Source organism: Caretta caretta, chromosome 4 (assembly GCF_965140235.1).
Source record: "Caretta caretta isolate rCarCar2 chromosome 4, rCarCar1.hap1, whole genome shotgun sequence".
NCBI classification, from domain to species: domain Eukaryota; kingdom Metazoa; phylum Chordata; order Testudines; family Cheloniidae; genus Caretta; species Caretta caretta.
Window position 1 is genome coordinate 28,951,396 of NC_134209.1, and position 18,066 is coordinate 28,969,461.

At 40.4% G+C, this 18,066-nt stretch overlaps 1 protein-coding gene across 6 annotated transcripts in view; it reads right to left on the minus strand.

Moving 5' to 3' along the window:
• The window catches only part of WDFY3 (WD repeat and FYVE domain containing 3), a 306,761-nt gene extending 289,253 nt beyond the window's left edge, over positions 1-17,508 (minus strand). For 2 of the 6 annotated variants that reach the window (XM_048848044.2, XM_048848041.2), the window contains exon 1: positions 17,102-17,275. The gene's annotated coding sequence lies outside the window, so the exon portion shown is untranslated. Of the gene's footprint in view, positions 1-16,542; positions 16,808-17,101; positions 17,276-17,488 lie in introns of those variants that run through there. The other 4 variants (XM_048848046.2, XM_048848045.2, XM_075127477.1 and 1 more) reach the window with 3 other exon arrangements.
• Positions 17,509-18,066: the final 558 nt, after the last annotated feature.

Consider the following 18,066-nt stretch of genomic DNA (forward strand, 5'->3'; position numbering starts at 1 on the left):
AGGCTTTTTTATCCAACATTTCCCAGGAAAGGGGGGGGTGCAAGTGTTGGGAGGATTGTTCATTGTTCTTAAGATCCAAGGGTCTGGGTCTGTAGTCACCTAGGCAAATTGGTGAGGCTTTTTACCAAACCTTGTCCAGGAAGTGGGGTGCAAGGTTTTGGGAAGTATTTTGGGGGGAAGGACGCGTCCAAACAGCTCTTCCCCAGTAACCAGTATTAGTTTGGTGGTGGTAGCGGCCAGTCCAAGGATAACGGATGGAATATTTTGTACCTTGGGGAAGTTTTGACCTAAGCTGGTAAAGATAAGCTTAGGAGGTTTTTCATGCAGGTCCCCACATCTGTACCCTAGAGTTCAGAGTGGGGGAGGAACCTTGACAAATGGCTATTAGCCAAGATGGTCTATCCTGTAGGTGTCCCTAAACCTCAAACTGGACAACAGGGTCGATCACTCAATGAATTCCCCTGTCTGTTCATCCCGTCTGAAGCATCTGGCAACTGCCACTGTGTCAGAAGACTGGATACTGGGCTGTATGAACCATTGGTCTGATCCAATATGGCCATTCTTATGTTCTTAGTCAATAGAAATCTTACTCATAAGGATTAAATTCTATGTTTAGTTCCCTAAATTGTTCTTTTATTGAATTCACACAAACAAAAATACATTGTTATAAAACTAGGCAAATTTTATTCTCATACATTCAATTTAAGTGAAACTGAATGCATCTTAACTCTCAAAATTGTCAAATTAGAGAAAAGCTCTCTGTTCTGGTTCAGTTATACAGTCTATTATGTCAGAACCTAGTTGTTAATGTTCTTCTGTTTTTCTTTTAATAAAACTGTTCCTTACAAATTTGTTTTATAAAACTGATTAAGTTAAACAATCAAATTACTGTAAACTAGGATGACCGGATAGCAAGTGTGGACAATTGGGACACTTTTTTCCCCCAGGAATGGAGGAAGGTACAGTTGTATGTGTATATATACCATATATATAAATAAGACTAAGCCCCAGATATCAGGATGGTCCCAATAATATTGGGACATCTGGTCACCCTAAGTTAAACCCCTGTTGACCAGTATAATTGGTGTGAAAAAGAATGGTACGATATATTTTTTTGAAAATACAAAGGGAAAGGAAACAAACATAAATCAAGCCTTCGCTTTGGATTTAGACAGAGAAGGTTATCTTTTTCTACTATAATAATGAAAGTTGCTAAGTAAATGAATAAGAAATTACATACTTAGACGATAAACATTCACAGTTTCTAAGACAACAATCCTTAATGCTTTTGAACAACAAAATTAAGCTTGTCCATTAATTCCTGACTGTAATTGTACTCCCAGCAAAATTCTGCGCCACTGCACAAGGCAGAATTCGAGCAGAATTCATGTTTTACACAGAATTTCATTTTTCCACACAGAATTGGTATTGTAGAGCTGCTGGCCACCATTAGAGGCTGCTGGATCCAGCAGAGCTCAGCTCTCCAACTCACAAATACAGGACACTGCCAAGGGGAAAAGGAGCTGCAGGGTTCTGGGCAGCTACTGTTCCAAACACATCCTGAAGAAAGTAGGCGGCCTGCAGGAAATGTCGTACAAGCCCAGGACCCAGGATCAGGCTCTCTCTCTCTCTGGATCCCTGGGCTCTGGGGTGTAAGGGATGCCAGTATCAAGGTCTTGTTATCTAGTGGTAATGAGTTTCACAGCTGGGCTCTGTGGGGGAGAGGGTGTCTGAGACTGGAGGGGCAGAGTTTCCCCCAAGATGTGCCCAGCTGGCATGTGTGACACACCCAGACTGAGGTGTCCAACAAAAGCATAAATGAGAAACAGGAACTGGGTTGTCGTAGCGGTTTCTTTAACTCTCTACTCCTGGGGGAATGTTTTTGTTTTCTGTATTGTTACAGATGTACTTGCTGACATTTTTGAAATCAATTACTAAAATAATTGACACTGGTGTGATTATATTGTGTTATTTTGACAAATAAAATATGCAGAATTTTTAAATTCTGTGTACATAATTTATTTTTTGGCACAGAATCCCCCCAGGAGTATAATTTCTCCTAGTGAACTTTAGAGGTTCTAACTAGCTTTAGAGGTTCTTTACTGTAATTCAGTTTCTCAAAAGCCTGATCTTATCTAATTCTCTCTTACAAAATATTAATGTTAATTTAATAGTAATTCCCTTCTAATACTTTTTCAACTCTATTCAAAGTTAGTATTAGGCTCAGAGCACAGTCATAATTTTTTGCTTGTACTAGATTTCACTTGTGCCCTGAACAACTTACATTCCCTGCTCCCCCTCCACTCCTATCCCCAAACTACAGGCAAACTTCCATGAAAGCATGCTTCTAGTGTGGGAAAGGAGAGTGAAAGAGTACACATGGTTCCTTAGATTTGTATTAGTTTGTTAATATTATCTACTCTCATCAACAGAGAAAAGGCCCCTTCACCTGATTGCACTGAATTCCCAACTTTGGTTAGTTTAGTTATCATGACCTGAGGGCCTATATCATGAATCAGCTTGTCACAGAAAACCACTATAAGTGTTCAGAGCAACCCAACAGACTGTTAGCAAAAGACACATTGATTAAGCTTCTTCCTCCCCTTTCATAAATTATGCTCCTTCTCTAGAACACAACTTGATCAAAAATTACTACACTAATCCACATTTTACAACCCAGTGATACAACACAATTACAGTCAAATATTTTAGGGGGTTACCAAACACCAGACATAGCGCGTTGAGGATTTCACCATCTCCAATATATCACATGCTTTCAGGAAAAACTGGAAGCACTGAAACCACCAGCCCTGTGCCAGGTTCCCTTTCAGGCACGCTGAGTAATTCATGGGGCTTAAAATTCCTGTTTTTAAAAACTAACTTTAGATTACTTCTGAAAACATAAAATAAAAGCACAATACACTGCCATCCTGGTAAGAGATTGGTCTTTTTTCTCCCCAGGACCCCAGTCATCTGACATGGGTCAGGTTTTCAAGAAGAGGTTAATACCCCGTCACGTAACAGGGGTCAGTATCAACTGACTCCAACAACTAGTGTTATTGATAGTCAAATTTGGCCCCAATTCTACACAAGAATTTTCTAGCCTGAACCCTGTGGAATTGCACGTAAGTTCTCAGGAACTTGAGGGTGCTTCTCACTGCAATAGAAAATCATTTTAAATAAGAAACTGAAATTATAAAAATAATACTGTTAGGGGGTCAAGTTAAAGCCAAGTCTAATACCTGAAACTATTAAACTTATTTTTTTAAACTGGCTAAATTTCAAGTTGATGGTGGGTGTTGCTTTAAGCCTAAAATCATTATTTTTGCTAGCGGCTAAGCATGTTCTATCTTGCAAATAAACTGATTTGCAGCTAGCTCTGTGTTTAACTATTGGAGAAGTTAAGTAGTTATCAAGAAAATATTCAATGACAGCTAGATATTTTTATTTTAGTTTGTTTTTAAAAATAGTAAGAATTCTCCAATATCCCACCATAAGCTAGGTTTTTTCTTTTTTGGAGGGGGGGAAGGGGGGAGATTGAGGGCATGGGCTGAGGACATGTGCAAGGAATCAGATGCCATAACTGAACTCTGTGCTTCTCTGACCTCCTCATTGGATTAATGCTAAAAGAGAAAAAAAAAAAAAAAAAACACTAACTACTTGGCCACATGTTCTGCAGTACCAGCAATTTATAATGAAATACACTGTAGTTTTCTTTTTTTAATTCAAACTCAAATTAGTATATTTGTATGTATTACAGTTAATACATTGTGTTCTCATTTGAAACGTTAACACATATGGAAAGCATGTTATGCATAATTCTTTCTAATAGAAATGAGAACTGCACGTCAGTTTCATTTCCCCTCCCCTTCCCACTATTATGAGTACAAAAATCACTGTAGGGGAAAAAAAATAGAAACTAAATGTTAGATTTATTCTACCCATGCCAAAATATTTTGACACCAATCTTCCTGATGTGCCATGTACTAAATATTATTTTAAACTGGATACAATTAACTAGCTTCCCATAAAAATTAACCTATCTCGGGAGAAAACAGCTACATGTAAACAAGGTTTTCGAGAGTTTGTAAACTTTTATTATTTAACACACACCTATTGCTGGGCAAGAACTGAAAATAAACAAATACACCACAATTCTGGTTCACTGCACAAATACTGATTGTGTGCACTTGCTCCATGTCTTCTCTTGTCACAGAAGCAATTTTTTCATGCAAATATACATATGTGCCTTTAAGTCAACAGTAAGCCAGAGCCTCAGCTGCTTTAAACTCATCAGTGGAAATATTCTGATTTACACCAGCTGAGAATCCAGCCAGTTTCCTAGTATGTCTCGATTCCCAGAGCTCTATACATTCATGCTAGCATTATTAATTGTAAGGATATTACAGCAAAGAGATCCATTTTTTTCTGATACAGCACTTTAAAAAAGGCTAAATTAAAGAAGAAATGGAAAGCTGAATACTTAAATTACCAAAATGTATCACATTCAAAGTAAAATAGACTTAAAAGAAAAGGTTCTGATATTGTACCTTTAACTCTCCATAAAAAGGAAAAGCTTAAAGAAATATTCCCTTGTTTCTTATTGCCCCACTCAAAATCTAATTTAAAAATGCATCTTTAATACTTTAGTCTCTTTGCTTAAAATTGTGAACAAGAAACGTTAACAAACCTAATTAACAGGCACACTAACATCCTCTTAGATGAAATCCTCAGAGACCGAGGTTTTTATATCTGAATTGTAGTTCATTGCTAAAAATGTTGCTGAGTACAGAGCATGAGCAATTAAATTGTGATGGCATACCAAAAATACATCAGTTCCAGTATCCATATGACTATTTCAAAGAAAAACACTATCCAGTTTTATCTCAGAAATTATTTTTAGAGACTTATTTTTACCTCCACAAACCTAACTAAATTTCCTAATAATCTGAAGTTAAATATTTTCACTCATTATTAATGAGGAAACAAGTAGTAAGAAGCAATGTTGTCAACTCTGGCAATTTTATCATATATCTCAATTTATTCGGGGTTTCTCTTAAAACCCTAGAGCTTAGACTCATGTTATGTGAGAACCTCTGCTTTAATTTCAAAATAAAAGCACATTTCTAGATGTTGTGGAGAAAAGCTTGAAAATACGACCTGAGTGAGGCTTAACAGCTCAAAAACCGAAGGCAAATTAGAAGTCCACAATGTATTAGTTTTTTAAAGGGCACAAAAAGTAGGAACAATAGGGAACGGGAAAAAATGGAAGTTCTTCATGCAACATTTTTTTTGGAGGTGGGGGCACTCTCAGTATTGCCAACCTCAAGACCTCCAAAATCATGCCATCTTTTTACCACTCAGACCTTTTGCCATCTGAATCTGAGGCAAACAACATTAGTTTGAAATAAAAATATTAATCCTTTTTGTTACCAATTCAGGTCTCGAGGTAACTTTTTTCCCTAGCAGTGAAGATTCCATAGTGTCTAGCATCCAAACAAATTAGAGAGGAAAAAGACCTATTAGGCCAACTACTTCAGCCCCATGGCAGCACAGAACTGTTTGAGCACAGCGTCCAGTGCTTTTTTCTGTCTAATTAACAACAACTTGAGTAATGGTTTTTACTTCTCCAGTTTAACAAATCTTACTTAGTAAACTGTTCACCATGCTCAGTCTATACTGTGATTTGTTTGAAGTCATCCCATTACACCTGTTTTTTCTCCTTAATCCATTTTAATCACTTCTCCCTTATTTGCATTTTATACCATCCAGCTTTTTATATATCTGCCTTGAAAAGTTGTCATTCAAATTTACCATCCCAAGAATAAATTCCTCTCATCCACACTTTATAACATTTATGATGAAAATTGCATAGAACAATGTGTCACCTATTTTTTGGATTATATCTCCTTTAGTTATCTTCTGGCCAACCTAGGCCTACTTAATTCTTGTAATCTGTCTCTCAAAGCCTCCAGCACCTATGTCACAGTTCAGGGCAAATGCGCCTGTATTCCCCAACCCTCATGATCCTCCAAAGGCACCCCCTCTAGGCTGCTGGCTCTTCAGCCGTCAACGCTTTTGGGTGGAAACCCACAGCTCTCTCCCTCCTGGATATTTCCAGGCTGCACGGCTCCCTTCCTACATTGTGATTTTCCCAGCAAGCCAGACTCCCTGAATAGGCTGGTAATCACCAGCACTCACAAGTTACCACACAGCTCTAAGTAAGCACATTTATTCTTAAAGTGAAAGCATTGCAGAGAAATCATTTTTTAAAAAACTAATAAGACTTCCTATATGCATGCTAAAAGCTTGCCAGACGTCACTAATCAGTCTTATGGGGCTTCAATAGGCCAAAGTCCTTCCAACCCCTTCCCAGGAAGGATAGCCCACCCCTCCACCCGCTTTGGACAGAAGGTCCTGTCCATCTGCTCATTCAGAAAGAAGGCCTGAGTCAGTTTAAATTCAGGCTATTTCTCCAGAAGTCCTTTATTTGTCTGGTGGTCTCTGCAGGATCCAGTTTGAGATAATATATGCAAGCCTCTCCAGATGGTGGTACTTATCTGTACATATCATATGAGTGAATTTGCTTAATCACTCCCCACTGTTCTTCATTTGTGGAGGACCTGTAGTCACTCTACCTCATGGAATTGCATACAATCCCTGGCCCACAATGATACATTAATGTATTACAGTAGTATCTCCCAAAGATATTGCAGAAAATGGTCATATCTTCTAACCAAGGTAGGCATATTTAGTTCCTGTAATTTCTCTTTCAAAAAAGTCCCCAAGCCCTAATCTTTCTGTCCTTAATTTTTAAAACTGCATCTCCCTATCAAGATACCCAATTAACCCAGTACAAGTAACATGGAGAGGAGACTTTATTTTAAAAACTCCCTTTTGGCCCTCCTCTTTTTAATCTCAGCTCATTTGTTGCAACTAATTAATCATAATGTTTCAGTTTCAGAAATTATTCTAAGAAGAATTTATCAGCTCCAATGTTAGAGACAATAAGCAACCTTTAGTTAACATGATATTCAACTTTATCAGCTGAAACAACATATCACCAAAAATGAGTTTAAATAAACCTAATTCATCACTGTTTCTTACGATTGAGAGTTTATAAACATACATGAATAATACTGTAGAAAAGCAGATCGACAAGCATGTTTACCCCCCGCCACACACATATGCGGAGGGATGGTGGGAAGGAAGGTGGGGAATGGCAAAATGATCCAAGTAGAAGCAGATCCATTCACTTCTGCCCTTGCCCTCCCCCCGCAAGCCACATCAATACACAGGGTGCTTCAGTAGATCTAGATGCCTCAGCATTCAGTGAGTAAAAAGGCTCCCATAAAACGTCTCCTAATCCTGTCCCACCTTCACAGTGGGACTTCACCAGTTTAAAAGGGCCTGCCAAGACCTCAAAGAAACAAGGCAGGAATTGCCTCCAGAAAGTTCTGAGTAGCCTCCATTTCCCCTCAACCATCCTATCATGGACACTTCTGTCACTGCTTCAGCTTCATTGTCAAAACCGTTGTATCTGCAACTGCAGGAGCCTTCAGTCATTTTCCCCTCAACTGCCCACCACAAAACCCCAAATGTACTTTCAGCACTAAAGTGAATAGGATAAAATCTTCTAGAAAGTGACCTACTGGATGATTCATCAATTTCTTTCATCATCCCTGAAATTAGGGGAGGAAATTGCTGTAGGGTGGGAGAAGGGGAGAAAGCAAACAATCCCAAAATACAGAAGAATTGGCCTATTCTTTTTTCATTTAGAAATCTTTTCCTATACTTAGGGAAAAAAATCAAAATTAAACTAATAAAAAAATAATTCACACAACCTGAAAAGGTAAGGAGTAAACTTTAATGAACATGCATAACAACATATTATAAACAAGATATGGGAAAGCAGCTTCTTCGGAAGTATGAAAACAAGCTGTCTCACACAGTAAGTTAGCCAGTCCCCATAACCAGTAGCTTAGTTTTCCCCACATTGTACTATAAAAAACATTCACATACTTTATTACAAAGTTCATTGAGGGGTACCAGCAGCCAACTGTTTGCATAAACTCTAAAAATGAAGGTATGTTTACACACACTGCAGTAATTAGCATGACTACTGTCACTTCCGCAGAATAGCAGAAATTCTGGTACTTCCAGGAATACCATGGGCCTGTCCCCGCCTGTATGACCCTGCCTGCATGACCTGCAAGGTCACTGTGGCAGGACAGAGTGTCACTCTCTTCAAAATGGCATTGTGTGTGTGAGAGATACCAGACAAAACCACACACAGTTTAATACCAATACCAGTACCAGACAGGGAACAAACCATTTAAAAATAGGACTGTCTGGATTAAAACCAAATGAACGGCCTGTCATAGAGTCATAGACATTAAGGTCAGAAGGGACCATTATGATCATCTAGTCTGACCTCCTTCAAAACGCAGGCCACAGAATCTCACTCACCCACTCCTGCGAAAAACCTCTCACCTATGTCTGAGCTACTGAAGTCCTCAAATCGTGGTTTAAATACTTTAAGGAGCAGAGAATCCTCCAGCAAGTGACCCATGCCCCATGCTACAGAGGAAGGCAAAAAACCTCCAAGGCCTCTTCCAATCTGCCCTGGAGGAAAATTCCTTCCCGACCCCAAATATGGTGATCAGCTAAACCCTGAGCATGTGGGCAAGATTCACCAGCCAGAGATACCCAGGAAAGAATTCTCTGTCGTAACTCAGATCCCACCCCATCTAACATCCCATCACAGGTCATTGGGCCTATTTACCATGAATATTTAAAGATCAGTTAATTAATCTATGAATCTATGTACCACTGGTTCAAAAAGTACAGTAGGTGTTAGTTGTGTGTGCTACAGTAAAGGGTGCAGAACTGTTTCTACTATAACTCCCCTCACATGCTCATAATGAAGGCGGCACGGAAAGGGGGAGGAAGAGATTTGTTCACCAATGAAGAGTCTTTCCTAAGAGAGTGTGGTGGTCTAAACCTTTTTATTTTATTTTTTTTGGCAGAGTTTCAGCTTTAACTTAAAAAAAAAAAAGAAGAAGAAGAAGGTTCTAGCCCTCACCATAGCAAATTTCATTTTCCAAAAGTGAAATGAGTACTGTTTTCTTAAGTCTGCAGACAGACGGCTCTAGTGCCATTGCTACTGCTCACAGCTTTGTTAAGGTGGTGAAGAAAAGTCAACAAGGTTTGCTGGTGTTATGCAGAACCCCATGGTTATCAGAAAAACTATCAAAAATGATGTCAATTTCACAGCCCCACTAAGCAAAGACAGGGGCAGCACAAGGTACTGGAGTTTATGGCAAAGACCAGCCTCAAAAAAAAGCACAGACAGAAAGGTGGAATACCCCCTCAGTAGTTAGGATGATCTGGGGAGAATTGGTTTGAGAAAATTCCCTCAAGCTACTTTTTAAATTCAGGGTTAGTTAAAACCCACACTTCCCTAAGATTCTTACAGGTAAGAATTTCAATATATAAAAAGCATTGCCTATCCATAATGCACTCATTACAAATTTCTTCCTTACTATTTTTCCATTTAAAAAAAAAAACCTACCAATCAAATTAGATACAAAAAGACCAGCAACAAAGCAATATAGAGGATTGAAATAAAATATTTAGGAGTCAGAAAATTCCACTTACTGAGGTTCATCAGCCAACACTGTTCAGCCAAATTAATTTTTTTAAATGGCATTTTTCTGTTCCTCTTTTAGTCCTCTGCACGAATCCATAATGCAAGATATGCAGCATATGCAAAGTGGCCAAATTCACATTGCTGGAACCACCTTAATTTTTGGATTTATTTTGATTATGAAATCATAATATTGATCTTGCAACATTAACTTTAATGTAATGCTATTTTTGCATTTAATAGATGCAACATCTAAGTCAAATGTGTTTAGGCATATTGTGGCAAACGTGTTGAGGCATTCTCTACCAACTCTACCTTTCCACAACGGAGATTACTCAGTAAACAGACTTCATAAAGAAAAATCAATGCACATATTATCTATTCGCATAAACCCAGAGTATCAATAAAACTCAAGTAACATTTCTAATCAGTTATCAGCTGATCCTATAGACGTTATGAGTATGCGTTATCTTAACTATTCAGTAGGGAGGACAGTTCAAACCTGTATATAGCAATTATCTTAAACACAGCAGATGAACAAGGGGATGCCTACCATGTGAAAGCTATTAATTCCACACAACATATGGGTTGCTAGCAAAGCAGATATTCTCAAGGTCAAGAGCACAAAAATCACCTCCAACACACATTTTCCAAGCCTCACAGAGAATTCAGTATTTTTCTCCCAAATACAACTTTCCAACTTCAGTATCAATAGCCTGTGAAGAAGTTTCTTGGCAATACCTGCCAAGATATTTTCAAATGTTTAACCAGGTTCCATGCTTTTCATCAGAACTTATTCCACACACTTACTTTGACCACTTGTCCCCTTTTTTAAGACGAGTCTTTATTTCATTGATTTCTCCCTTAGAGAAGGATCCCTTAGTGTGATCACCCATCCCTTATTTTAAGATGTATTAAATGTTTTAAAACTAATATGCACTACTTTAAATGTTAAATTGAAGCTTATGATAATTGTATTACACACTTGAAGGCAATAGATTGTACACTTGAGAGAAGAATGCACAATAAGCTAAGTGAAATTATGTTTCTCTAAAATGCCCTTTAAATTCAAGTATTGTCCCTTATTTTTCATGTGGTTTTCCCCTATTTCCATCCAACATAGGTCACCCACTAGAGTAGACAACCTCACAGATAACAGGAAACCAAAAAGAGCACCACTTTTTACACTGCAATGGTTCAAATACATCAAAGAATTTTTGTGCACAACCATGAAACTGGTTAACATACGAGTACATTTAAGACTTCATCTAGATCACATCTTACAATTTTATCCTAGCTCAAACTAAGCAGAGTATGAAGTGGTCAGTATTATGGTGCAAAGCCTCCAAGGGAAGCAAACTGCTGCAGTAAATAGTATTAATGATTCAGTATATGGCACGGAGAGCATATGGCAATAGTTATGCCAAGACAACATTAATATAATGCCTCAATATGGAGTCTGAAGGAATTGAATTGCTGGAGATGACACCTTTCAGATAATGTGCAAAAACTAAGTCCTGACTACTTTCGGTTATAGAAAATCCACTGTGCTTTCTGGAAGCATAAATTAATCCAAGCATCCCGGAAAATTCCAATTTAGGTAACTACAAACTCCCTATCTAAATATTACTCATGTAATTCCAATTCAATATGGTCATCTTCAATAAACTGCTGAATATGTAATACTGTGCTATATTGCACTGCAGAGGTGGCGGCATTTCACTTTTGGGCAAACTTATCCAAGGGCTTGTCTACACTAGCACTTTACATGGCTGAAGAATTTTGAGTTTCTTGATAAAATGATCTGAGTCTCTTCTGGTTCTCTGACCCTTGCTATGGGATAGTTATGACTGCTTGGGTGACCAAAACGATGAATTTCCTTGCTCACAAGTGTTTATAATTGAAGACTAATACTGCAAAACCCCCAAACATTTTTTAAAAAACACTAAACGTTATTTTAGGGTTTTTAGCTCCGGAGTCATGAAAGACAGGTACTTTTAAACTTTAAAAAATTTCTTGAAGATTGTCTGGAAATCATTAAGTGCTGTATCTCTTATTGCCGAACAGTTTGTGCTTTCTAGCATGCAACTCAATACATTCCTGGCATCTCAGCAGTGAATTGCTGAAGATACAAGTAGTGATCACTTACTGTAAAACAAAAACACAGCCCAAACTCCCACCACCACCATTTAAGGATCAAACCACATTTAAAAAAAAAAAAAGGAAATTATAGACAACTTTCAATTGCAAAACTCAAGACAACAATTAGGACATTCATTTATAATTATTATAGATTCTTATGATGTAAACATCTACAGAGACTAGTTGAAGACAACAATTATTTGGAATGGTCTGTTGTCTTTTTTTTAAAAAACACATAAAAGGTATATGCTTTGAAGACGTCTACCTTAAAGATACTGAAAATGAAAATTTGTGAAGAATTATACTATCTAGTAATGTATTTTACAATACAGAAGTGAAAGATCTGATCACATTTTTCAAACTGTAGGTTTTGAAATGATTACAGCAGCTCAGTTTTAAGGGGCTGCTAAAAAGCTGTTCTGACATAGCATACTGATAGATTTTCCTACAGTTTTAAGTATCTCCCAGGCAAGTGTGATTATAAAATATTTTGGTAAATTATAACTAGGGCCTGTTTGTCATAGTAAACCATTTGAAAATAATCACTGTCTGGTCATGGAAAAAGAGGGAAGAGTCACATGCTTATAGCAAGAGGTGCCAAGAGCCAAAGACAACATTGTTTAAAACAAAGTGTCCTTTATTTTGCAATAGAAACCAATAAAAATAATTTACAAATATTTAAAAATCTCTACCCAGTGCCTGGAGGTTCACTCCAGCAGCAGCCAGTAGCACCAGACAGAACACCTGCTACTGCCTCCTTCTTCAGTGCTGCTTCCCTGCATAGTTGGTCCGCAGAAGCCTGACTGAATGCCATGACTTATCTTTAAAAACACATACATACAAGAAATAAAATTCAGGTCAACTCAATGAAAAACCATCAGCCATAGCTAACTGGCTTCTAAACACAACTACAAAATAAAGAGGTCAGGGAGAGAAATAAATTGTGGGGATTTTTCTCTATGCCCAACATGTATGCACAAGATTCCTATTTAATCAAACATCCTGTCTCCAGCAGTACCAATACCTAATGCTTCAGAAGAGCTGCCCACAGCCGAAGACAGAGTCTATAATGCATATCGTCAGTTGAATGGCATTGGCCATGTCTTTTTCCACAAATGTTTACAAGCCTGGGCAAGGTTATTTTAGGAAGAGGACGAGTCTTCCAAAATGCAAAAAAACTGCAGAACTCAAGTATAATAAAAAGGGTGCCCATTTTAGCAGTTAGAAGCCTGTGCATACTATAAATCCAAAATCCAAAGCACATCTGATTCACTAAGTTTAGAATGAATATACAGCACTTAGCACAAGGAGATAACCCGATGCTCACTGGGTCTCAATGGAGCACTCTAAAACAAATAAAAATTGAAGCACCACCATGTAAAAAGAAAAGCCTGTCATGAGTTTTCTCTTAGAGTAGAAGCCTCACCAAACTCCAGTTGAAGTCAACAGTAAAGACCCCTATTGACTTCAAGGAGAGTCAGATAAAGCCAAAACATCTCCCCATCTCTGCCTTAGCCTATGCTAATGTTAAAATAACTGAAATTGTAACCCTCCCACCCAAGATTTGTAAGATTTAATTTTTATCTTATACCCTGAAACCATTAAAATCTTATTTTCCTACAACTTTTTTATTCACCCATACAACCAAGTGTAAATTGGCATTTCCATGAACTTAAGTTTACATCAAGAAAGTCCTAACCTGTCCTATATTTGCCCAGCTATCAAACAAAAATCAGACAAACCTGAGCTGAAGGCTACTTAGCTCACCAACCACTTCTAGTTAGATACAATTGAATTTTAAGCAAATCTTAAGATTAAATAAAAAAAAGAAAAAAAAAAGACAACCACAAATCAACATTTCAATGCTAAAACTAATGACTGAAAAACAGCATGGACCAACTAATGATGATCTGTCAACATATCTTGATATATTAAATATTAGCAATCCTAAAGGATCTTTATATCTTGTAAGATTTGTCAGTCTACACCAGCTAGTATTAAATCGTTTAGTAAAATTACAAAGTAGTATTGACTTATATCATTGCATCAACATTTGTTCAATAACATGCAACATGATTTAAAAACAAAAACATTGACAAAGTTAGCCTGTTCTTAATGCATAGTCTAAGACAGTATATTAGAGTACCCAACATATTGGAATCCAAAAGTTCCGTTAACTTAAAAAAAAAATAGATTCTTGATTCCAGAAGTACATCATTTTTCTGATATCCGGTAGTCTGGACTCTGGGTTTTTTGCTGTTCATGAAAACTGAGGGCTAAAAGGTGACTGCAAGTGTGTTAATCAGCAGTCCCTTTTTGAATCTCCAGACGTGAATTATTCAGGTGAGCCTGAGAAACAATCAAGATATTTATTATATGTTGGGAAATGGAACAAGTGCTTCCCTGACTTCACTGCATCAAGTGTTAAGAGTTTTTAGGGGACATAAACAACCTCTGAAGAATACTAGATAAGATGCTATTCTTCTTGCTGACTGTGTATTTCCTATGGTGGACACACTTACTACATCTTTTCTGTAGAGGAGGCCTGATGCTTGGCAAACCAATAGGTGGAAAACAGAAGGAAGACAGAAGGCTCTGGAATTATGACTCAATTTTTGTGATTTATGCTAGGAATTTTCAAAAGTAATAATCGTCTTAACTGAGACATATACTCAATATAATACTGTGAACTTTAGCTGTGTATACAAATGGAGTCTCAATATTGCTGTCTGCTCAGTGACACAGCCCTGCTTTCTAACTTTAATGATAACACACATTTGTTTTGTCTTTGTGCGTACACCTACACATTCTGAGGAAGAACATGAAACCACCACATGGCCTTGTTTAGTAAATGATATACACTGCATTAGATTTAGGAGGACTTGAGGATATTGTCACTGAAGGATGCAACATAGCCACATCTGTCACAATTTAATACTTGATTATGTGGTTCTCCTAGACTGAAAGATTCTAAGGATGGGTGTTTAATAATACAGTAAAGCTGAAAGTGAAGAAAGTTACATATAACTTTATTATTACTAGTTTGGTTTGTTTTTACTCAGGGCTCCCCATAATTATGTTTTGAAGGCTTCTAACCACAGGAGATAGAAATGCTTATTTGAAACTATTCTTCCTATACAATCTAGTTAGACTAGTCCTACACACACTGCAAATGGGTTTGGTTCATTTACAGTATTTATGCCACCATTCTGGATGTTTTTACCTCCTATGCTTAGTGTACATTACCTCTGTCTATTGAAGAGCTTAAATAAAATGAGATATTTGTAAATGATGCCTGACGTAAAACACTTAACGATGGTCTTATGTTTTTAAACAGATAAAAAGCAAAACTAAAACAAAAAAAAGTCATTACACAATAATCTTTTACTATTTACACTCATCATGTGTCTGCTAAGGCTCCCAGGGTCTTCCATGTATTAAGCTTAAAAATATTTATCCAACCACCTGAAGAAAAACGTACCTGAATATTCTATCAATTTTCTCCATTGTTTTACAAATATTAATTAAAACAAGTAAAGGCAACATTTAGGCCCTGATTCAGCAACACATTTAGACATGTTTAAGTCCCATTTGCTTCAATGTACATGCAAAAAAAAAAAAAAGTTAAAAGGACACAATTTGGAACCCAAAGACAAAAACATTATGTAACGCCTAAGTTAAAGTCTTTGACCACCACACTCTTCAATGAAACATTTCACCTAGATGGAGTTGTGAAACCTACAGAGCAAAAGGAAGATTTTTTCCTTCTTTGCACTGCTGTATTTCTGCTTTTTTTAGGATGTTCCCCACATGGACATATCCAACACTCCCGTGCAGCCATCAAGCCTGCAAAAGGTCCTGTCCTAATCCTTCAAGTCGACCTATATGTGAAGACTCAACATGGACTCTGAAGCCAGCAGGGCTCTAGGCAGGTGCAAGGGTCAACCTCGGCAGTTGAGTTTACAGGATTGTGGCCTAGAAGTAAAGTTCCTCTGGAAGAAGCCAGACATCTGTAATTTATCCTAGAACTGGAACTCTGGATAACGACCCCCCATAAATGAACCCCCTCCAAACGACTCTTCTCTCACCTCCCTGTGGGGACATGCATACAACTCCTCCTTGCTTTTAATGCAGGTTCCACTCCCTCCTCCCCTTCCAGGGCAACCACGCCAGGAGCACCCCGCGAGCCAAACACGCCTATGACACCCAACAAAGTCCACGCCGTTTCCCACAGACCAAATACAAAGGTACTGCCCGTTAGGCTGCGCGGGAGGGGAGAACGGGCCGCGAGGCACCGCTACCCCTGGGCTCTACCGGGCGGCACAACCACGCCGGGGAACAACAAAGGGCAGCAGGCAGAGGGTTAACGAAATCGCTGCAGGGCCGCGGCTCTGCCGGCCCTCCCAGGTCTCTCCCCGCCAGCGGAGCCAGGCTTTACCTGCCCTTCTCTGGGCAGGACACGCCAGGTTCGCCCCCCGAGCCAGGCCCCGCTCTCCAGGGTGGCCAGCTGCCCCTTCCCCGGGTATCCCTGCGGCCCCCTTCCCCAGCCCGGGCGGCTGCAGGGCGCGGACGGATGGTGGCAGCTCCCGACGCAGCATCCCTGGGAACCAGGCAGCGGAGCCGCCGCGGCCTATGGGGAGGGCCGGCAGGGGAGGCGGGGGGCTACCGAGACCGACAAAGCGCAGCCAGCCGCCGCCGCCGCCCGCGGGGGGGCCGGGCCGGCGGCACATAAAGCGGCCGGCGGCACTCACCGAGGAGGGTGGGGGGGAGGGGGCTGTTATTATTTTAAATAACCGAGGCTGCGGCTCCCGCAGAAAATTCCCTGGCCGGCTCCCCCGCTGCGGCCCGGCGGGCCCCGCGCTCCGCTGCTGCCGCTTCTTCTACGCCTTGCTGGCCTCTCACCCCCATCAGGAGCGGACCGGGCCGAGTGGACGCGCCAGGAGCCGCCGCGGCCGCTCCCCGGAGCTGCCGGTGGCCATTTTAATCCGCCTCCGCTTCCCGAGTGCCCGGCTCCCAGCGCTGCCTCCTCCCGCCGCTCCGCCTCCCGCCTGGATCCCTCCCTCCCCCCGCCTCTCTCCTCTCCGCGCCGGAGCCCTCCCTGACCCCGCTCCAGTCCCGCAGCGCCCGGGCTCTCCCAGCGCCGCCTGGGAGCGGGCCACCTGCCCCCCCCCTCACTTCTCTCTCCTTCCCGCTCCCGGGGCCGGCTTCGGGAGAGCTCGGCAGCCGCCTGCTGCAGCCCGGAGACCGCCCCGCGCTGAGGGCTCGCCTCAGCATTGGTTTCGGGTGCCCCTTCCCCGCCAGGCTACTTACTGCTCCTGGGGGCGTCGAACTGCGCCGTAGCCCTCAGCCACCCTGCCCTTGCCTCACGCCTTTCGCGGGGGCACCCCCGAGCGCTGCTCTGCAGCCAGCCCGAGCCTGGCACAGCAACCGAATCAGCCGTTGGGGGACTGCAAAATGGTTGTTGGACGGCCTAGGGAAAGGACTGTGGGAGACGCAGATGTTGCCCTGCCCACCCCCCCGCAGCCCAAATCGCCCCTGCTCGCCCTTGCAGGGCGCCCTGGGGCCGTCACGTTGAAAAACACCGCATCAAATTGCTGCAGCAAGGAGGACGGTAAACAGGATCGCTTTCCAGCAGCTCCCAACGACCGAAATACATGCTGCTTTTCCTCAAGGAGGAAGCTAGATGCGCCCTCTTACTGTCGATACTTCGGCTGTAACTCCGTCTGGCGATTTTTATATCTCTCCTGTATCCTCAAGGAGCAGGTTCTGCAACTCGAGCGCTTGCACATGAGCCCTTTTGAGCTGAAACATCCCGCAGCTGTTGAGGAACGGATGTGACTGAAAGAGATAGAACTGGAGGTACTGCACCTCGAGCAGAAACACCCTCTCTACAAAGCTTAAGCAGCAGTACCTTCTCCTTAAGCAAGAGGAAAATGAAAATAGGGGCTTCCCCTAAACATACCATATTTCATATCCAAGTGATAAGAACTGTATTTGGTACACTAAGTAGTGAAAATAATTAGCTGAATATTTTTAAAATTTGATCTTTACACATGACAAGGTTAGAACTGTATCAGCTTTAGTACTATGCTTCTTTCTACATACTGATCTATGACATTTTAATACTTAAATTTTTATTCTGGTAAAAGTATGAGGACAGAGGAAAACTGGTTTCTGATAGGACAGCAGCTTTAGTTACTTTCATAGTGAAACTACCTGGCAGTACTTAACAGAAATAGACAACTGAAACAGACATGAAATTAATAACCAAAGTT